This window comes from Biomphalaria glabrata, chromosome 14 (genome assembly GCF_947242115.1).
Source record: "Biomphalaria glabrata chromosome 14, xgBioGlab47.1, whole genome shotgun sequence".
Taxonomy (NCBI): domain Eukaryota; kingdom Metazoa; phylum Mollusca; class Gastropoda; family Planorbidae; genus Biomphalaria; species Biomphalaria glabrata.
This window is the reverse complement of record NC_074724.1, coordinates 2,332,542-2,355,847: the sequence shown is the minus strand read 5'-3', so window position 1 is coordinate 2,355,847 and position 23,306 is coordinate 2,332,542. Positions and strand designations below refer to the sequence as shown.

The window sequence follows — 23,306 nt, the reverse complement described above, 5'->3', positions numbered from 1 at the left end:
CTCTCAGCCACACATCCCACAAAATTATGTGAATAAAAATGGGAAAATGGAACCTGCATCTGACATGGTTGTCATAGAAACTCTTTTAGAAAATACTTCTATGACTATTGGTGGCTGCCTGGATGTGCGGTCAGCACATCTGGACAGTTGTTCGGACTTGTCGATGGTCCTGGATTAATGCCTTGCCTGCAGCCATCTCCCATCGTCTTTTGGCACGTTTGGACTAGGAATTAAATTATCTTCAACTTTGAAGGAATATCTGAAACATTTTACAAATAAGACCATGCCAATAGGTCAGCACGTCGATTAGCTTTTAAAATATGGTTTTGACAGAATGAACTTCTGTTGCTAGAGGTTTAGGGTATACAACTCTAGCAATAATATATTTGACAAAATATTCTGATCAAGTTTATATTTTGGGAACAGAATATGCTAATGTGTTAAATGTACATTTTTTTAAAATTTTAAAAATAACAACTGATATTTAGTTTTATCCCTCTGTATCTACAGTACAGGCAATGTCATTATAATTTTTTAAATTTTTATGAAGTGTAACTTCTAATTGAATTGTCTCCCTTTTAAAATAAAAAAAATTCTAAATGAAACAAGTTTTTGTAATTCTATCTAAAAGTACTATCAGGACTACCATTGTACCTTGGATTTGAACTAAAATTTCATTTATGCAGCAGAGTTTCAGTGTTATTGTTACATTCCAAAAAGCTGATTGTTAACTTTAAATAAGCTGTGCCTCTTATACATTGATTTTATTAACTCATTTTGATATAAATGTTTAGCTTGTTACAGCTGCTTGTATTAAAGTGGCCTTCATTTAATTTTTTTTTATTTTAGTGCAACTGGTCTGTGTTAAATATTTTATGTTCAAATTACTTTTGTATTGCCTTTATGGGGAAATGGTATTTTTGGCATTTCTTTGCTCAGCAAAAACAAATCAGCCTGGATTTGAACTCAAGACCCCTGGACAGTGGTTTATGTCAGATATCATTTCATGCAATTTGCAGGCCTAATTTGAAACTCACAGTGACCCCAGTGCAGGTAGAAAGAGGAAACCATGCCTCATTAACTTTTGCTGCTCCAGACTTGCTGATGTCTATCTCAACAGATCTAGGAAGCACTACTGCTGGGTTTCAGTCCACTGTATTGACTAGAGAGGATTTCAGTCTTTCAGGCTGCCACTCAAAGGAATTCTGATGTGATTTTATTTATAAAAAGTTGTATTGATGTCTTAGAGATATATAACTTATATTGTCCAATCACCATGTACCGGTACTAAAAGAAAAGATTCAAACCCTGGACCCATGTTTGGAAGCCATGTACTTTACTGCTCAGCCACCTGACCTCCAAGTGAATTCTATAGAAGCTTTTAACTAATTGCCCAAGTTTCATTCAACTAAAGCAAGGTAATTATGTATTAGTATTTTGTTAGCATGGTGGGGCCCAAGATCATGTCTAGTCTGGGCTAAAAAGAAGCTACAGTTGCCAAATAATAAAGCTACTGGGTGGGTTGTATCTGTGCCCCTCTGTGACTAAGGGGCTTAATAAAAACAAAGTCAAGAAACATAGAGAAGAAATGCAAAAAATGAGACTTTAATTTCAATGACTAAAGCAGCAGTTACAAAACACTGCAGATAAAAATACAAAAACATAAGGACAAGATCTAGTACATAAACATAAGAAGTGGCCATCATTTTAAAAACAAACTTTGAAAAACAAACTGCCAATTATTTTGAAAAATAATGTACCATATATAACCAGAATATAAAGTAGATTTACATATAGTAAATTTTAAAATATAAAATTCTGAAACTTACTGGCAGTCCCAAATACAGAATAATTAAAACTGACACTCAAACCCCTGATCAACAGTACAGTAAACAGCATCGCCTTAACACATATAATAATAGGTGGAATTATAAGCATACAGCTTAGCGCTAGTCTACAAAAGTAGCAAAAATAATAATACATAAAAATAGCTCTGGGAGCGTCAGTTCACAATTATAAAAAAATGTTTGCATGACCTGTTAATAAAGTCTAGGTCTACTGTTTGGTTTGTTGGTTTTACATGTGTTTTATCAGAAATAGAGATTACATCCTAGCCCTAAACTCCAACAGGACAGTGAGTGTTGTTTGTAAAATGTTTTACATGTTTCGGATGTTCCTTCAGAGTTGAAGATAGTTTACTTCCTAGTCCAAACCTCCCGCAGGACGACGGGGGATGGGAGCGGGCAGGGTTTGAACCCTCGACGGTCGATAAATCCGAACGACAGTCCAGCGCACTAACCGCACAACCAGGCAGCCACCAGTGTTCACACCAGAGACTATGGAGATGACAAAGTGGATACCCCATGATCACCATTAGATAAGACAAAGTGAATTAGTATTTGAAAGTTTTAAATAGACTATGGGGATGAACTCAATGCTTTAGTGATGTCTGACAATACCAAACAGTACATATTAATAGACTCTCTCTTTATGGAACAATGTCTCATCTATGATTTTGGACTAAAACTCAAAACTGCATTCATAGCAACACAGCAAAACATTCATATTTATAGCAGCATAGAAAATGTTCACAGTTTTATTTTAAATATAATAATACAATATAACATATTATGATAGATCTAAATAATGTCAGGTCACTATTTACACTATAAAAAGCATAGAGAAAAGTGTGACACTAATGAACATGAATATGATAGCACACAAAAGCAGGGGAGATAATAAATGGAATTAAAAGCATAATGTAACAAGGCTTTGGTGTTGTGACTTCAATAATAATAATAATATACCACAGCCCCTCCCTCCTCCAAAAACAAAAAAGATAAAAACAATTAACTGAAAGGAACAAGAAGATGGAGGGAAAAAAAAGGAATATTAAAAAAATAAATGAACAAATGACTGGACTGATTGTCAAGATAAATATAGAACAAGTTACAAGTCAATTATGGTGATTCCAACTAATTAGTTCTTACAAAAAACATCATAAGAATACTTGTACCTGTATTAGAAATGATTGTTCACATTGTATCTGTTAGGCTTTCTGACTTTGCAACCACTTCTGGTAATGTAACCATGTTGTGAGAATGGGTTACAGGGTTCAGGATGTCTAACTGTGGTGTAGAAGTACGCCCTGCCACTCTAGTAGGTGAGCATGGGTACTCAACCTGAGGTTGGGAAGATTCTTCATTGTTTCCTACTGGGTCCTGTATTGCAGCTTGGTCACTAAGATTGTCTTGAGAAGGTCTGGATTTGAAGTAGCATTGGGGATATGTTCATTTCTTTCAGACGCAGGTTCCCTTAGAGCACAAGGAAACAATCTCTAATGTATCTACTGTGTCTGTGTCTTTGCCTCTAGGAATTGTTTTACTTCTCAAGATGTTCACTGTAAAGAGACCAAAAATTGATCAAAATATTTTCATAGTTAAACACAAAACTTGGCAAAGCTTTTCTTAGGGGTTTAGTATAAAGAAAATATAAATTGATATACATAGCATTGCTTACCATTTTATTCCATACATCTCTTGATCAATATTTTGGTTTACATTTCATCTTCATGTTGGTATACATCTTCATCATGTTGGTCTACATCTTCATCATGTTGGTCTACATCTTCATCATGCTGGTCTTCATCTTCATCATGTTGGTCTACATCTTCATCATGTTGGTCTACACCTTCATCATGTTGGTCTACATCTTCATCATGTTGGTCTACATCTTCATCATGCTGGTCTAAATAAGAATAAGAAAATAAATAAGAAAAATGTTTGCCTTGAAAAGGAAAAAAAATATTCTTGGATTGCTTTTCTTTTCATGTTAAACAAAACTATTATGATGATGCAGCTTTGACTTTATGTTTTAACTTAGTATTTTATGAATAAACTTTAAAGTAAAAAAATACACCCAAGACATCTAATTAAGCAGCAAAGAACCCAAATTAAGTGAAAAAAACATTGCAAGGTTTATTAAGCCATTATAGTCTAAGGAACTTATTGGAGATTTTCAATTATGCCAGAAAACTAGAAATAAAATTAGCTAGTTAGTGGATCTGGTGTACAGAATACAGAAAGCTTGAATATTTAGAGTGAAAAGTCTGCTCTAACGTTTGTGTATTTCTAGAAAAATTGAATCCCAACTTTCTAAGCTATTTTGCATGTTTACCAAACTCATTGGTTTTGTTGGCAACAACAATATTTCCAGAGAGCTGCAGAGACTGTTTATATTGTTTCAAAATCTCTCTACACATATTCTTTTTACAACATCTCTTTTCAGTTCTATCATTCATGGAACCTGGATCGTGGGAACCCTGACAGCTGATCTTAAATGACTAATGATTTTCCTATAAATTTAACACTTGAGAAAAGAATTACTAGCTCGTTGGCCACACGGGGGAAACTGTAAATTTAAATTTAGTTAGAGATCTATATCTAGGATTCTAGATATAACATTGATTTTGAAATAATCGTGTACAGGAATTTCTAATGTAAGGCGTTACTGATTCAAGAGTTGAATAAATTAATGTTTTTAATGGAAGATTACTCTCAAATTGAAGCTCATTGGAACATACTATAAAGTGTATTGGATCTATACATTTGCTTGACCAGGAGAAGGAGGGAGAGGCAGGTTCAGAAAATGTTCCATTAATTTATTAATCCAGCATTCATTCATATTAAGCGAAAAAATAAATCGGTCAATAATGGAGTTATTGTCTTTTCAAAATGGCTTTTTAATGTTCTTCTTGATATTTTTTTTTTAATTTGATTTCAGTTTCTTTATATGGCTCCAGCCAATCTCCATATTGTTTGCTCTTCTTTGTCTATTCTTATGTATTGTATTTCTTTAAAAATGTACTTTAAAAAAATGAAAATGTAAGCAATGATGAAGTTTAAAATGCCCACTAGATAAGATTAAAACAAATGGAAATTCAGTTTGATTACCACTCTTCTCAGGATTACTTTTATAGCAATGATATTATAGAAGTAAACAGGAACAACATTCACACACAAAGCACACAGTCATATACAACCAGTGCTTAATAAACTAAGCTTCTTTGTGATGTGACAAATGATCATAAAACACCTGACAGAAAGTGGAGTAAAAGAGTTATAAACTCTTTCTGTTCTAGTCTTAATGAAGAAGAGTCAACCACTTTATCCAGATCTGAGGTAAGTGATTTAGTGGCTGCAGATTGTCTTCAAGAATGCATAAATGAGATCAGATAATGTTTCAACATTACTTACATGTACACTGCACTTGCTTGATATTCTTGTCAAATGTTTGACATGTTTTGATTGTTCCTTGAGAGTTGAAGAGAATCTACTTCCTTGACCAAACGTCCAGCAGAATAAATGGCATCAGGCAAGCTATGAGCATCAAGATGACCACACAACAGTCCAGCGCACATACCACATGACCAGGCAGCCATCCATTCTTATGAGAAGACAAAGTCTTAGTGACCTCTCTCACTTGAATTTGTTCTTGTAACTTGTGCACAAAATAATTGAGAACTGAAATGACTTCAGGAAAAAATGAAAATCTAGGAGAAAAAATGCAAAGTTCAGGAAAAGTTACAATTAGAATACACATTTTATGTTTTATGTCAGTTCTCTGCAATTCTATAGAATTTGAGGAGTTTAGCATGATTTAAATAATAACTCACCTCTCCCATTTCAAGTTAGTTGTTAGTAACAACAGGTTAGTAGCAACAAAATGATGTAGAAATAGACATGGCTTTATTTAATTTAGTCTGACTGTTGTTGACTTGTAACACCAAACTGCTGGTAGACAAACTGTTGAAGGCATAATAGATCTGAGCTAATAAAACTTAACAATAACTTGAACAACTTCCTTGTGAACAAAACTAAATAGAACATTTATAATACTTGTGATAACAGGAAATAAATGTAGTAGACTGAAGTCATAACATTTCTTACAATCTAACTCACTACAATAAACACAACCTTTCAGTCTGACATTCTGGAGTTGTCTCCCCTAACTAAGGCCAAGTGACGACTATGCCACTTTTGCATCATTCACATCCAATCGCTAACCTCTTTCCACAGTCACCAAAGAAACACACACACTCCATAACACTTCTGCTTGTCCAACATTCTTTCACTGAATCAAACCCCAAGCATCTTACTTGTCCCTATGTTAGACTTTGCAATCACCATATATATAATATATATGTGTATATATATATACATAATATTATATATATATATGTGTGTGTGTGTATATATATAATATTATATATATATATATATATGTATATATATTATATATATATATATATATATATATATATATATATATATATATATGTGTACATATATATATATACATATAGATAGATAGATATATGTGTGTGTATATATAATATTACATATGTGTGTGTATATATATAATATATACATGTGTATGTGTATATATAATATTATATACATGTGTATATATATATATATATATATATATATATATATATATATATATATATATATATATATATATATATATATATATATATATAATATTACATGCGTGTGTGTATATATATAATATTATATACATGTGTGTGTGTGTACATATAGAATTATATACATGTGTGTGTATATAATGTATACATGTGTGTGTATACATAATATTATATGTGTACATATAGTATTATATACATGTGTGTGTATATAATATTATATACATGTGTGTGTATATAATGTATACATGTGTGTGTATACATAATATTATATACATGTGTGTGTGTATATATATATAATATTATATACATGTGTGTGTGTGTGTATATAATATTATATATATATGTGTGTGTGTATATATAGTATATATAATACATATAAATATATCTATCTCTCTGTCTATATATATAGACCTAAAAAGGTGCTGGGACACTTATGGTGCCCCAACAACTGATTGGACAGACTTGAGGTGAACAACAGGCGGTATGATGGATGAGGTGCCTAACAATTGTCAGAACACTTGGAGTGCCCCAAAAAATAAGATTATTGAGGTACCCAACAGTTGTTAGGATAAATGATATGCCCCTACAAATGATACGACATTTGAAGTGCTTCAACAATAGATATAATACCTAAGGTGCCTCAACAGATAAAAGGATATTTGAGGTGCCCAAACAGTAGTTAGGACACTTGTGGTGCCCCAATAGCTGACAGGACACACTTGAGTTGCCCAACAGTTGGTATGAGGGATAAAGTATTCCAAAAATTGATCACCGTATAGATGCCGAACAGTTGGAAGGTATTGATATTTTGGATTTTGGGCACATCAGCACAATTAAGGCCATGTCGTGCCCTAAATCCCTCAAGGGTTATTCCCCCTTCAAAGCTAAATTTTATAAAGTTTGTTCATTAAAGACAAGATTCATTCACAGCTCAGATGGTGCAAATAGTAAAAATGTACATAAATTAATAAAAATCCATTTTAAATATTATATATTCACAATTGCTTTGCCCTATCATAAATCAAACACTCGTAAACAGTTGAAGGTGCACCAACAATTAATATGACTATAACATCGAGATATTATTATCAAATTATTATAAATTATTGACTTATTATATGAATTTGATCTAATTGTAATAATTTATATTTGAAAAAGATTCTAAGTAGGTAACACGAGTTCAATCACATGGTAAGAATAATGTTGGGTCTTGGGTTTTGAGAATACTGTTGGTGTGAACAGTACAAGCAATATATGAACTTGTATGTGCTGAATAATATAGGTATATTCAAGCTATGAAATTAATGTTTTAACTGTGAGGCTGGTCACTGTGGCTCAGTGTAATTAACCAACACATGTGACACAGGCGTGTATTCTTAAAAAAGACTGATGTAAACAATCCCCAACTAGGTCAATGGTGATATGGTTAGCTGACTTTGGACTGTTTTTTAACACAGTTGGGTCAAGCCAGGCCGACACAGTAGAGGGCCAGCAGAGTTAAGGTGAGAACCAGATTCAAGTACAAGTTGTGTAAAGCTGTGATATTCAGATATTGACTGCTGATAATTGTTATGTTTTTAATTGTTTATTTCTCATCATTGATTACACTCATTAAAATGTTTTGGAGCCCAAGTTTTCAATTTAGCCATATTATTCTGTAACAATAAGAACTGTAATTGTACATTTTCAGACAGGATAATAGTAAATTTGTGTCAATATATATTATATCTCTCATAATGTAAAGTCAGTAATTTTGTGCAGTTGAACTGTAATTGTAAATTTTGACACAGGCAGACAGTAAAATTGTGTATATTATATATCTCATTCAAATAATAGTAATTTTGTGCAGTACAAGTATATATATATTGTATTAAAGTTGGACAGTTATTGTAAATTTTGACACAGGCAGTAATTTTGTGCTGATGTATATTATATTTCTCAAGTAACAGTCAGTAATTTTGTGCAGTAAAAGTATATATATTTATATATACATTCTATTGAAGTTGGACAGTGAAAAGATTAAGAAGCGCTCTTCAAAGTGATGAGCTATATCAGTGCTAGTATTCAATGACATTACAGGAAGATAATCAGTATTGAAATATATTACTGATAATTTGGATTTTCATTTTTAATTTGTATATGTTCTATATTTAGACAGCTGGTTACAGTAGTGTTCTTGTCAAAATTTGGTATCACTGATATTGTGCCCTTGTTAAATTTTGTTTTTTTTTCAATGTGTAATATATATATATGATCAGAAATTAAGGTTTTAGAGGTCACAGATTTAACACTAGTAGGTTTTTGTGTTTAGACTATTGTTTTGTTTAATGTTTACATTGTATTAATATTGTGCACAATTTCTTGGGGTCTTTAAGTCATTGTTATTGATATTTGTTAGTATATGTAGTATTTCTTGAAAATTTTCTCCGTCTTTTTCCAGCTGTACTGGTTTGTTTTTATATATAGACCAAATCTTGCTTTTGGAACAGGATGTACTTTAGGGTAAGAGAGTGAGGTCAATGTGTTGCTTGAATCCTCCTCAATTTAATCAAAGTTTTCAGTGCAAGGACACTCAGTCATCATCATATCATCATTTATATAATTGTTACATTTTGGTATACTTTTTGTTACATTTTTTTAAATTATAATATTTTATTAATTTTGTTTTCTCCTTGTTAGGACAATTATATGAACAAATAATATATTGTAAAAACATAATTGATTGTGACATTGATTATTAGGTTGTTGACAATTGAGTGTGTTATGTTAATCACAATAGTATTGGCTTGATAATATTGTCAGTGATTGTAAACTATAAAAGATGATAGATATCATAATTATCTATAAAAGAGTACAGAATGCATTGGGACATTTGATAAGTATTAATAGATACATGGATGGATATATTGAATTAAAGAAAGTTGCTGACTTGTTTGGTCTTAAAGATGAAGAAAAAGATGTTTTGAAATAAATGGAAAGAAAAGAAAGCTGATATTGAAAGGAGTTGGCGAGAGCACAAAGAGAAGAGAGAAATGCAACTAGATGCTGAAAGAAATTAAAAGAAAGCAAAACCAGACAAAGAATTAGAAGTTCAAAAAAAGAAACTAAAAATTAAAGCTGCAAGTCGACATAACAGAAACTATCAAGCGTGAACATAAAGAGACTATCTATAGGCGAAAAATGAGGGACTTAAAAGAAACTGATGACATACATAGTTATTTTCAGACTATCTGTAAAACTTGCAATTACAATGAAGATACTTGTTCAAATATATTCATCTGTAAACTAAGTGGAAAGACTTTGAGTGTTATTAACTCATTAATAGAAGAACAAAGAAAGAAATGCATCCTGTTAAAAGCAATATTATTGGAATCTAGATCACCAAAGAGAAACTTATCATCAACATTAAAGACAAGAATCTAATTCTCCAAAAATATAATGTACCAAGAAATAGATAAGTAATTGGAAATCAGAATAGGTAACAAATTAATAATGTTAATACCAATGAAGCTCAAGCAACAGTGTATAATATTGAAGTAAAACTGGAATTTTGTCCAGCATATGTTAATGGTGTACTAGTGAAATAGACCACAGTCATTACAAGTGATAAACATGTTACACAAGATACTATGACAGGTATAACTAAGAAAATATGACAGGTAAAACTATGAAAATATGACAGGTAAAACTAAGAAATTATGTAATGTAATACTATGAAAATATGACAGGTAAAACTAAGAAATTATGACAGGTAAAACTATGAAAATATGACAGGTAAAACTAAGAAATTATGTAATGTAATACTATGAAAATATGACAGGTAAAACTAAGAAATTATGACAGGTAAAACTATGAAAATATGACAGGTAAAACTAAGAAATTATAACAGGTAAAACTATGAAAATATGACAGGTAAAATTAAGAAATTATGACAGGTAAAACTAAGAAATTATAACAGGTAAAACTATGAAAATATGACAGGTAAAATTAAGAAATTATGACAGGTAAAACTAAGAAATATGACAGATAAAACTAATTATGTCCCAACTATTATTCAACTGAACCGAAAGAACCGGTTATTTTACAAACTCATTCTTCTTTGATTTTTTTTTTATGCCTTTTAACATTCCAAGTTATGATGATGCTTTGTCCAGGGCATTGTAGCACGTGAAAAAAAGCAAAACAAGAAAAAGGATAAGCACTGCTGGGGTTGTCTACAAATGCACAGATATAACCAACTATTTTGTCTTGGATCAACAATTCAATTGATGACTATATTACTACCTCTAGTCCTCAGCTAAAAATCTTCAATTTTTCAAAAATTAATACAATATCCTTTACTATAAGTACAAAGATGGTCATGGAGACTGATCATCATTGAAAAAAAGTCCTCAACTACATCCTTTAAACATGAAGATGGCTGCAGAGCCCAGTCTTCACTTTTAAAATTCCTCCATTAATCATTATTATGAACACGAAGATGGCTAAGGAGCCCAGTCTTCGCTTTTAAAAGTCCTCCGTTAATCATTCCTATAAACACGAAGATGGCTAAGGAGTCCAGTCTTCGCTTTTAAAAGTCCTCCTTTAATCATTCCTATAAACACGAAGATGGCTAAAGAGTCCGGTCTTCGCTTTTGGAAAGTCCTAAGCTATACTTAGTAAAGTCATCAATTAAATGTGTTTTCTCCGCAACTATTTGGTTGGTCTGCAAGTGCAAATGTTGAGTAGTGTGAGTTGCATCACGAGCGGCGATATTTCCTTTGATGGACACGTTCATATGTTCATTGAGTGTGACTTAATTATTGTTACAAACGTTCAATCGGAATATAAATAAAGACGTCTAACACAGTTATACATCTGTACGAATTTCTTTTTTAAGCACTCAAAGAATGATTTCACTGGGAATGGCAAATACATTTTGATCACCACATTAAAGTGCAGAGATCACAGACCTGCTGATTATCACACATTTGTACACAAATGTTTGTAGATTACAATTCAATAAAGTTGTTACAAAACCTTACTAGTTACATCACTTCACAGTGTCTCAATGGATAAGAGATAAGCGTGATACAAACGACAATCCCAACTGTTCCTGCACAATCATCATATATCTGATAGCTTATATTTACATCCTTTTTTTTAACTTTTGTTTTGCAAACGTGCATCAGTTGAATAGCTGGAGCCCAAAAAAAGTTTCATGCTCGCCTTTTTCACTGACAACCATCGCACTTGTTGACCGACCAATCATCAAGCTACACGGAGCATAACGGGACCACACGAAGGCATCAGGTTCAAACTAGTATTTGAAGGTGGTCTAACAAGTAGCCCGTTTGAGGGCTAAATTAGCCTCACAAACTTCGGCTCCAACTAATGTTGGAGGCTGAATCAGCTGCTGACTGACTCCTGTTTGGCCACTTGTTGACCACTCGTTCATCAAGCTGTGAACTGAGCGGAGCGTGCTTTCAACGAATACGTCGCGCTTTACTGTATTTGAAGGTGGTCTACAAGTAGACAGTTTGAGGGCTAACAGCCTCACAAACCTTCGGCCTCAACTAATGTTGAGAGGTTGACAGCATCAAAGCTTGCACTCAACTAATTATGTCCCAACTATTATTCAACTGAACCAAAAGAACCGGTTATTTTACAAACTCATTCTTCTATGAGTTTTTTTTTTTATGCCTTTTAACATTCCAAGTTATGATGATGCTTTGTCAAAGGCATTGTAGCACGTGAAAGAAAGCAAAACAAGAAAAAGTATGTGCACTGCTGGGTTGTCTACAAATGCACAGCCATAACCAACTATTTCGTCTTGGATCAACAATTCAATTGATGACTATATTACTACATCTAGTCCTCAGCTAAAAATCCTCAATTTTTCACAAATTAATACAATATCCTTTCCTATAATAACGAAGATGGTCATGGAGACCGATCTTCTTTGAAAAAAAAGTCCTCAACTACATCCTTTAAACATGAAGATGGCTGCAGAGCCCAGTCTTCACTTTTAAAATTCCTCCGTTAATCATTATTATGAACACGAAGATGGCTAAGGAGCCCAGTCTTCGCTTTTAAAAGTCCTCCGTTAATCATTCCTATAAACACGAAGATGGCTAAGGAGTCCAGTCTTCGCTTTTAAAAGTCCTCCTTTAATCATTCCTATAAACACGAAGATGGCTAAGGAGCCCAGTCTTCGCTTTTAAAATTCCTCCATTAATCATTCCTATAAACACGAAGATGGCTAAGGAGTCCAGTCTTCGCTTTTAAAAGTCCTCCTTTAATCATTCCTATAAACACGAAGATGGCTAAAGAGTCCGGTCTTCGCTTTTGGAAAGTCCTAAGCTATACTTAGTAAAGTCATCAATTAAATGTGTTTTCTCCGCAACTATTTGGTTGGTCTGCAAGTGCAAATGTTGAGTAGTGTGAGTTGCATCACGAGCGGCGATATTTCCTTTGATGGACACGTTCATATGTTCATTGAGTGTGACTTAATTATTGTTACAAACGTTCAATCGGAATATAAATAAAGACGTCTAACACAGTTATACATCTGTACGAATTTCTTTTTTAAGCACTCAAAGAATGATTTCACTGGGAATGGCAAATACATTTTGATCACCACATTAAAGTGCAGAGATCACAGACCTGCTGATTATCACACATTTGTACACAAATGTTTGTAGATTACAATTCAATAAAGTTGTTACAAAACCTTACTAGTTACATCACTTCACAGTGTCTCAATGGATAAGAGATAAGCGTGATACAAACGATAATCCCAACTGTTCCTGCACAATCATCATATATCTGATAGCTTATATTTACATCCTTTTTTTTAACTTTTGTTTTGCAAACGTGCATCAGTTGAATAGCTGGAGCCCAAAAAAAGTTTCATGCTCGCCTTTTTCACTGACAACCATCGCACTTGTTGACCGACCAATCATCAAGCTACACGGAGCATAACGGGACCACACGAAGGCATCAGGTTCAAACTAGTATTTGAAGGTGGTCTAACAAGTAGCCCGTTTGAGGGCTAAATTAGCCTCACAAACTTCGGCTCCAACTAATGTTGGAGGCTGAATCAGCTGCTGACTGACTCCTGTTTGGCCACTTGTTGACCACTCGTTCATCAAGCTGTGAACTGAGCGTAGCGTGCTTTCAACGAATACGTCGCGCTTTACTGTATTTGAAGGTGGTCTACAAGTAGACAGTTTGAGGGCTAACAGCCTCACAAACCTTTGGCCTCAACTAATGTTGAGAGGTTGACAGCATCAAAGCTTGCACTCAACTAATTATGTCCCAACTATTATTCAACTGAACCAAAAGAACCGGTTATTTTACAAACTCATTCTTCTATGAGTTTTTTTTTTATGCCTTTTAACATTCCAAGTTATGATGATGCTTTGTCCAAGGCATTGTAGCACGTGAAAAAAAGCAAAACAAGAAAAAGGATGTGCACTGCTAGGTTTTCTACAAATGCACAGCCATAACCAACTATTTCGTCTTGGATCAACAATTCAATTGATGACTATATTACTACATCTAGTCCTCAGCTAAAAATCCTCAATTTTTCACAAAGTAATACAATATCCTTTCCTATAATAACGAAGATGGTCATGGAGACCGATCTTCTTTGAAAAAAAAGTCCTCAACTACATCCTTTAAACATGAAGATGGCTGCAGAGCCCAGTCTTCACTTTTAAAATTCCTCCGTTAATCATTATTATGAACACAAAGATGGCTAAGGAGCCCAGTCTTCGCTTTTAAAAGTCCTCCGTTAATCATTCCTATAAACACGAAGATGGCTAAGGAGTCCAGTCTTCGCTTTTAAAAGTCCTCCTTTAATCATTCCTATAAACACGAAGATGGCTAAAGAGTCCGGTCTTCGCTTTTGGAAAGTCCTAAGCTTTACTTAGTAAAGTCATCAATTAAATGTGTTTTCTCCGCAACTATTTGGTTGGTCTGCAAGTGCAAATGTTGAGTAGTGTGAGTTGCATCACGAGCGGCGATATTTCCTTTGATGGACACGTTCATATGTTCATTGAGTGTGACTTAATTATTGTTACAAACGTTCAATCGGAATATAAATAAAGACGTCTAACACAGCTATTCATCTGTACGAATTTCTTTTTTAAGCACTCAAAGAATGATTTCACTGGGAATGGCAAATACATTTTGATCACCACATTAAAGTGCAGAGATCACAGACCTGCTGATTATCACACATTTGTACACAAATGTTTGTAGATTACAATTCAATAAAGTTGTTACAAAACCTTACTAGTTACATCACTTCACAGTGTCTCAATGGATAAGAGATAAGCGTGATACAAACGACAATCCCAACTGTTCCTGCACAATCATCATATATCTGATAGCTTATATTTACATCCTTTTTTTAAACTTTTGTTTTGCAAACGTGCATCAGTTGAATAGCTGTAGCCCAAAAAAAGTTTCATGCTCGCCTTTTTCACTGACAACCATCGCACTTGTTGACCGACCAATCATCAAGCTACACGGAGCATAACGGGACCACACGAAGGCATCAGGTTCAAACTAGTATTTGAAGGTGGTCTAACAAGTAGCCCGTTTGAGGGCTAAATTAGCCTCACAAACTTCGGCTCCAACTAATGTTGGAGGCTGAATCAGCTGCTGACTGACTCCTGTTTGGCCACTTGTTGACCACTCGTTCATCAAGCTGTGAACTGAGCGGAGCGTGCTTTCAACGAATACGTCGCGCTTTACTGTATTTGAAGGTGGTCTACAAGTAGACAGTTTGAGGGCTAACAGCCTCACAAACCTTCGGCCTCAACTAATGTTGAGAGGTTGACAGCATCAAAGCTTGCACTCAACTAATTATGTCCCAACTATTATTCAACTGAACCAAAAGAACCGGTTATTTTACAAACTCATTCTTCTATGAGTTTTTTTTTTATGCCTTTTAACATTCCAAGTTATGATGATGCTTTGTCCAAGGCATTGTAGCACGTGAAAGAAAGCAAAACAAGAAAAAGTATGTGCACTGCTGGGTTGTCTACAAATGCACAGCCATAACCAACTATTTCGTCTTGGATCAACAATTCAATTGATGACTATATTACTACATCTAGTCCTCAGCTACAAATCCTCAATTTTTCACAAATTAATACAATATCCTTTCCTATAATAACGAACATGGTCATGGAGACCGATCTTCTTTGAAACAAAAGTCCTCAACTACATCCTTTAAACATGAAGATGGCTGCAGAGCCCAGTCTTCACTTTTAAAATTCCTCCGTTAATCATTATTATGAACACGAAGATGGCTAAGGAGCCCAGTCTTCGCTTTTAAAAGTCCTCCGTTAATCATTCCTATAAACACGAAGATGGCTAAGGAGTCCAGTCTTCGCTTTTAAAAGTCCTCCTTTAATCATTCCTATAAACACGAAGATGGCTAAAGAGTCCGGTCTTCGCTTTTGGAAAGTCCTAAGCTATACTTAGTAAAGTCATCAATTAAATGTGTTTTCTCCGCAACTATTTGGTTGGTCTGCAAGTGCAAATGTTGAGTAGTGTGAGTTGCATCGCGAGCGGCGATATTTCCTTTCATGGACACGTTCATATGTTCATTGAGTGTGACTTAAGTATTGTTACAAACGTTCAATCGGAATATGTTACAAACGTTCAATCGGAATATGTTACAAACGTTCAATCGGAATATGTTACAAACGTTCAATCGGAATATAAATAAAGACGTCTAAAACAGATATACATCTGTACGAATTTCTTTTTTAAGCACTCAAAGAATGATTTCACTGGGAATTGCAAATACATTTTGATCACCACATTAAGTGCAGAGTCTCAATGAATGAGATGAGTGTGATACAAATGACAATCCCAACTGTACCTGCACATGGATTAAATCTTTTTTTTTTTTTGGGCAAATGTGCATCAGTTGAATATCTGGAGCCCAATAACTAGAAGAAATAAGGAATGCACTCAAACAAATGTGCATCAGTTGAATATCTGGAGCCCAATAACTAGAAGAAATAAGGAATGCACTCAAACAAATGTGCATCAGTTGAATATCTGGAGCCCAATAAATAGAAGAAATAAGGAATGCACTCAAACAAATGTGCATCAGTTGAATATCTGGAGCCCAATAAATAGAAGAAATAAGGAATGCACTCAAACAAATGTGCATCAGTTGAATATCTTGAGCCCAATAAATAGAAGAAATAAGGAATGCAAACAAATGTGCATCAGTTGAATATCTGGAGCCCAATAAATAGAAGAAATAAGGAATGCACTCAAACAAATGAAGACAGGTAAAGTGGCTGTGACAACTTATCACCCAAAGTTCTTAAAGAAGGAGGAAGTGAAATAGTTGACTAAATGCACAAACTATTCAACAAAATTTGGTTAACAGAAACACCTCCAGGTGAGTGGAAAAAGGGCTTGCTAATAAAAAAACTAAAGAGTGGAGATCTATCACAATGTGAGAAATGGTGAGGCATCACTTTCCTGTCAGTACCAAGCAAGATTTTCAGCAGAATCCTACTAAACAGAATAAAGGGAGCATGCAATGAACAGCTAAGGGAAGAACAGGCTGGATTCAGAAAAGTGAGATCTTGTGCTGACCAAATAGCTACACTCAGAAAAATTGTAGAACAATGTGTCGAATGGCAATCTCCTCTCTATGCAACTTTTGTTTACTTTGAAAAAGCTTTTGACAGTGTCGACAGAGAATATATATGGACTGTAAAGAGACATTATGGGATCCCCAATAAAATAATATCCATAATCAAGAACCTTTATGATGGTTTCACCTGCCAAGTAACCCACTGTGGCAAGCTGTCAAAGGAATTTCCAGTCACAACAGGAGTCAAACAGGGATGTCTTCTTTCACCACTCCTGTTCTTTCTAGCATTGGATTGGGTCACAAAAGAAGCCTTCTCTAACGCAGAAAAATGAATCCAATAGACTCTCACACAAAAGCTGGAAGATCTGGAATTCGCTGATGACATAGCCCCATTATCACACAGGCTACAGGATATGCAAGAAAAGGTCACAGCTTTAAGAAAAGTAGGAAAAAGAGTAGGCGTCAAAATAAACCACCAAAAAACTAAAGTACTTAAAGTAAACAATAAACAAATTGGAGACATAGTACTGGATTCTCAGACAATAGACCAAGTAGAAAATTTTATATACCAGTATATCAGGTGGAACAGATGAAGACATTAAACGCCGTATAAATCTACCAATCTACATATAAATCTAGCGCATCAGACATTTACACAGCTAAAACCAACCTGGAAATCTCCTCACATCTCAAACAAGACTAAGCTAAGAATCTTTAACTCAAATGTCAAGGCTGCCCTACTGTATGGTTCTAAAACATGGAGAACAACTGAAGCAGCAAAAAAAAACATACTGACCTTCATCAACAGATGCCTGAGAAATATTCTAAAAATACACTGGTATGACAAAGTAGAAAACACCAAACTGTGGGAGATGAGTGGGCAAAAAAATATAGAAGTGCAGATCTCAGAGAGGAAGTGGAGATGGATTGGTCACACCCTTAGAAAAGATACCAGCAACAGAGCTAGGCAGGTCTTAGACTGGAACCCCCAGGGAACAAGACGCAGAGGAAGACCAAAAAGAACATGGCGACGCAGTGTACTTGAAGTAGCAGAGAGACTGTGGCATGTTTTTGTAGAGGCCCTATGTTCCATGAGGAACTCATAGGAGTGATGATGAATAAATAGATGCACCTTTGGTGGAATTGTTTATAATGATTGTTCATTGAATGTGTTAGGGTTAGGACCTTTTTGCATGCAATTGTATATCCAAACACTTGGAATAGTAGATTTTTTTTGGCTCACATTAACTCCCAACATGAAAATATAAATATTTATCTCAGGTCCGAGTAGGGAATTTGGGTTCCTGACACCGCATGATTTAGGGCTCTCTTTGCTTCTCTGTCTGCGGCTTGGTTTCCCTCAATGCCAACATGGGAGGGGACCCAGATGAAGGTGACATTCCTACGGTCGGCTGTTATTTGGTCCAACAGCTTCAGGCTCTTATGTACCAATGGGATGTCAGTCTTCATCCGCCCCAAAGCTTGCAATGCAGATTTGGAGTCGGAGCAGATTATAAATTTACTCCTTTCTGATGCTTTTACGGCCATAAGTGCAAGCAATATTGCGTGCAATTCGGCCGTAAAGATGGAGCAGCCATCGGGGAGTCTACGGGAGATTGTTTTGTTCCGAAAGGAGCAGGCACACGCGACCTTTCCCTCCATTTTGGATCCGTCTGTGTAGATGGTGCCACAATCTCCGTAGCTCTCCTGCAGTTCCCTAAAGTGGACTTGTAGTATGCTTGGGTCTGTATTTTCTTATTTGAAATTAAGGAGGGATAAATTTAATTTGGGTTTATTCATTAGCCAAGGAGGATTCTGAGGGGGTTTGTGAAGTAATTACTGACATCATAATATACAAAACAAATACAGGAACCATGCATATACCACATACAACTAATGCAGGATCATTGCTTTACAAAAAATAAATGCTGTGAAGAGTAAGAATATTTCTTACCTTATTCTGACTATGGCTCCATTTGAAGAAATGGCAGATGAACTTTAGATAAAACATGTTGACCAGTTGTAGATCGATAGAATCTTTTCACAGTGAGAGAGATGTTTAATGTTCCTCCTGTAGCCTTGAAATGTTCCTCCTGTAGCCTTGAAATGTTCATCCTTTTTCCTTGACCTCAATGTTTAATTGACCATTTAGTCTACAAGTGAGTTGAGAAAAATGCACTGTTAAATATATCACATTTAAATGCATTACATATAATGCAGTATTGATAAAATTAGTGCATTTTAATATGTGGCAGTTTCTACATTTTTCATTCAAGAAGAACTTTTTCTGTCTCAAGACTTAATGTTTAATGAGAATGTGTTTTTTGTGATGGTCATTTTGTCTTCAATAAATAAAGGGTTTCTGCACCAAAGTCAATATGAAATCCAGGAGTTTTCTAGGACTTTTCCAGGAGAAATTTTTAAATTCCAGGACATAAAGTTTGCGCCAAAATATTAAGTTGATTAATGTAGGTTTCATAATTAAATTAAATTACCATACTCGTGGTATACATCCCTGCCATCACTGACCAGAGTTTAGAAAATTCAGTGTTCACAATCTGGCTAAAGAAAGTATTCAGTCTATCAGAGGTGACACTGAAGAATTGGAGGCAGCAGAACTTGTGTTTAAAATGGAAATGTGCAATAGCATAAATTCAGATTTAATACTATCATGGTCATTTGCACTGATACGGCCAAGCAGAACCAAGATGCTCAAAGTGGCATATAAATCATTTAAGGAGCTATCAAAATCTTCCAAAGGGTATTTGGGCAAATAGCATTCTTCAATGCAGATTTTTCAACAAGTTTGAGAGCTGTTGTCAGCAGAAACTTTCTGCTTTCCATCTAGAAATTTAAAACATCACGAGCGCTGGCTTTAGTTTTGTTTTTTTTTAATTTAGAAGATTGTTGGTGCATGTCAAATCTACAATAAGCAGTGTTGCAAAAGAAGTACATTCTTTGAAAACAGCTAGTGTTTTAAGTCTTTGCGAAACTGACTGAAGCATGCTCAAGAGATCTTGGGCCATAAAGCAATTAAGGGCAACCAACAATAGTGCATCTGATTGATATTTTTACAGAAAAGGTTGCGAAACATTTGTAATTGAGATGAAGCTTTCCATTTTGGCAAACAGCCTTTGAAGTGCTCAAAAGACTTTGTGTTGATTGCCTTCTTAGCAGTAATATAAAACTATGAATTTGTTGGGTTACTGGATTAGCTGTCTGTGTAGGACAAGGGACAGTCACTGAGACTGACAGTCCTTATGACAAATAAGGCAGCCAACTGAGTTACCAGACTCGCTTGTGCTTATCGGATTTCAGATGCGATTTGGATGGAAATCAACGTGTTCAGGGAAAAATCGATACAATAACAATACTAATCTATAAATAGATTAGCTCTATCTATTGTCAAGAAGCAGTTAACATATTCTGTTCTAATTTTGAATTTATTTCTGCCCCACGGCCCATCCGCTGGTGCCAAATTTTTTTTTTTTTTGATCGTCGAAATTCCAGGACATATAAGGAGAGATTTTAAAATTCCAGGAGATTTCCTGGACTTTTTGAGTTTTTTTCAATTATCTCTCTTTGCTAGGAGATATAGTGGCTGAGTGGTAAAGCATTTAGTTTCCGAAGTGGAAGTCCCAGGTTCGAATCATGGTATTTTAAATTTTGGGAGCTTTGGGCTCCTCTTAGTCTAACCAGCTCTAATGTGTACCTAACATTAGTTGGGGAAAGTAGTTGGTCATTGTGCTGGCCACAGGACACCCTCGTTAACTGTAGGCCACAAAAACAGATGACCTTTACATGAAGGGCATTTTTTAAAATAAGAATCACTTTCAAGTTTTCATTTGGCTATATATAAAAATGTACCATGAAGAATGGAGCAAATTGCTTACTTACTTTAATTCTCTAGGAAGTAATGCAGCCTGATGTGAGTTCATTTATTTGTTTTCAACCCAACAACTCCAACTTTTAGGTTTTAGGTTTTGAAATGCTATCCTATTAAACAAAAGGAGATTAACTAATTTTTTTAAAAAATAATAACCAATTTTAAAAAATGTAAATCTAACACGAACAAATGGATAAAAAAAGGTTAAATAGAAAAACATATTTAGTTTAAAAATACTTCAAATAGCTTTAGTATAAGTACAAGTTTTAAAGATACCTAATTTCCCAAATAGACTTTATAAGCTACCTATCTGGACTTAAAGAGACTACAGATCTGGCTTAAGTTTTGTGTTTTTATTCTAAACTAGCTCTTATTGTCTGAAAGTTTAAGAAACTATTACTAGGGGTCCTGAAGCATACAACAGAATTAGGCACCTATTGTAAAAACAATGTTTCCTAAAGCAAATGCTCTTGGGTTATAGAGTAAAAGAATATTTATTACCTTGATCTGTAGATCAGTAGATAAACTTATGGCAATCAAGGCATCAGTGGAGAACCAAGTCGTCAGTGGAGAACCAAGTCGTCAGTGAAGAACCAAGTCGTCAGTGGAGAACCAAGTCGTCAGTGGAGTATCAAGGCAACAGTGGAAAATCAGTGCACAATGATTGAGCCGCTAACCCGCAGATAAACAACACAGCGTCTGTCTTTAAAAAAAAAAAAAGAAATGTTGAAACAAATTTACAAATTGAAAGAAAAATGTCAATCTAAAAAAAAAAAAGGAAACAAAGTAATAACAATAAAATGTGAACCTTACAAGCCAGAGGGAAAGTTATGAAAATGTATGCACTATTCAAACCTTACAGTAAATGCGAAGCAGCTGTTGTGATTAAGTACACCACCTTATAAAAAGTTAACATCTTAGTACTCATTGATTATTTTTAGAAGAAAACATATATCTTATAAACCTAAAACTAGAGCAGTATCTAAAAACATTGCTGGCCAAACAACCCATGGTTAACCATTGGCCATAGAAACAGTTGAGCTTGACACTATCTGGACCTGGAAACTAGTACTCTAAAACTAACATTTTATGTTTTTAAAACAGATTTGTTCAGCTTTTCAAATAAACAGATTTTTTTTTCACTTTGCTACAAGTTATTTGACTGGTACACTAGAATTTAACTCACCTATTGTTCTTAAAGAATTACCAAAGTAACCTTGGACACAAACTTGATCTCTTTGGGCTGACATTTCTAGACTCTTGACATTGAAGAACAGTAAAGCGGGTCACTGTTTGGCAATGAAGACTTGTATATCACTGCTGATAGCTGATGCCCTGAAAACCGTTTGGGATCACATTATCTTATTTGATTGACCTAAACTTTAAACTAATAAATGCCTTTTAACATTATATTAGTTATGAGGATGTCCAAGGCTTAGTAATGCATCAAATAAACTTGATATGTAGTACAGAATTATGCTAAGCAAATCTGAAGCCAGACCAAAACACAGAAATATGGTAGAGAATAAAGCATAAAAAGTTTATTATTTTTAAAATGCAATGATAAATTGTTTTAGAATTAGCAGATAAAGAAAAAAAAGTTTAGTCTCACTTTGGCCTTGAAAGCTTTAACTCATAAAAATGCCAAAGAGAAAACTGTCATCATCTGATAGCAGATTACCAAAGAATATTTGTTGCTTGGATGACAAATTGATGCTGTTGGCAGCAGAGAATGTGCACTTGTTAAGCTGATGCAATATGGAAACTTGAACTAGAATATCTCTTAAATACACAATCTCATGATATTTAAAATAACATTGTTTCTAAGAAAACAATAGTTAAGCCAATACTATAAGTACTGCATAGTTTGACTTTAAGAAATAAACAAGATATGAATTAAAAATAATTGCCCTACAATTAGACTTCCAATGATGTTTACCTCTAGTTTCAGTTCTTTATTCATATTTACCTGGCCTGTCTGTTTACAGGTTTGGCTTTAATCTCCCAGGCTTGTAGTTGATTAGTAATTAATACTCTTCATCTTGAACTGATACAAAAAAAAACAAAAAAAAACTACAAGCTAAATAAATAATTTTATAATTACACATTAAGAGGCAATTATTATCATTTGAATTCAACCAGATATCAAGTAGCTGAGCATTTAAAAAAATAAATTGCATCTAAAAAAAATTGCTTAAAAGTAACCACTATACTTGTAAGGCAAAATATGTTGTTTCATAGTTTTGAAATATTTGTGCTTTAATTAGGATATTTTATTGAGAATAAACTTTGCCTTGACCTCGGAGAAAAAA

The 23,306-nt window shown here is 34.3% G+C and overlaps 1 long non-coding RNA gene across 4 annotated transcripts; it reads right to left on the bottom strand.

Annotated features, from left to right (window-relative positions):
- Positions 1-1,598: 1,598 nt before the first annotated feature.
- On the bottom strand, positions 1,599-22,860 carry LOC106072873 (uncharacterized). 4 transcript variants are annotated; one of them, XR_008774618.1, is made up of 8 exons: positions 22,607-22,860; positions 22,181-22,329; positions 21,496-21,697; positions 19,063-19,261; positions 5,675-5,804; positions 5,256-5,551; positions 3,520-3,747; positions 1,599-3,400 (listed from the first exon to the last, which is right to left on the bottom strand). It is a non-coding gene; the product is annotated as an uncharacterized LOC106072873 (long non-coding RNA). The 4 variants fall into 4 exon arrangements; XR_008774617.1 differs by having other exon boundaries at positions 5,256-5,531; XR_008774615.1 differs by having other exon boundaries at positions 5,256-5,804.
- Positions 22,861-23,306: the final 446 nt, after the last annotated feature.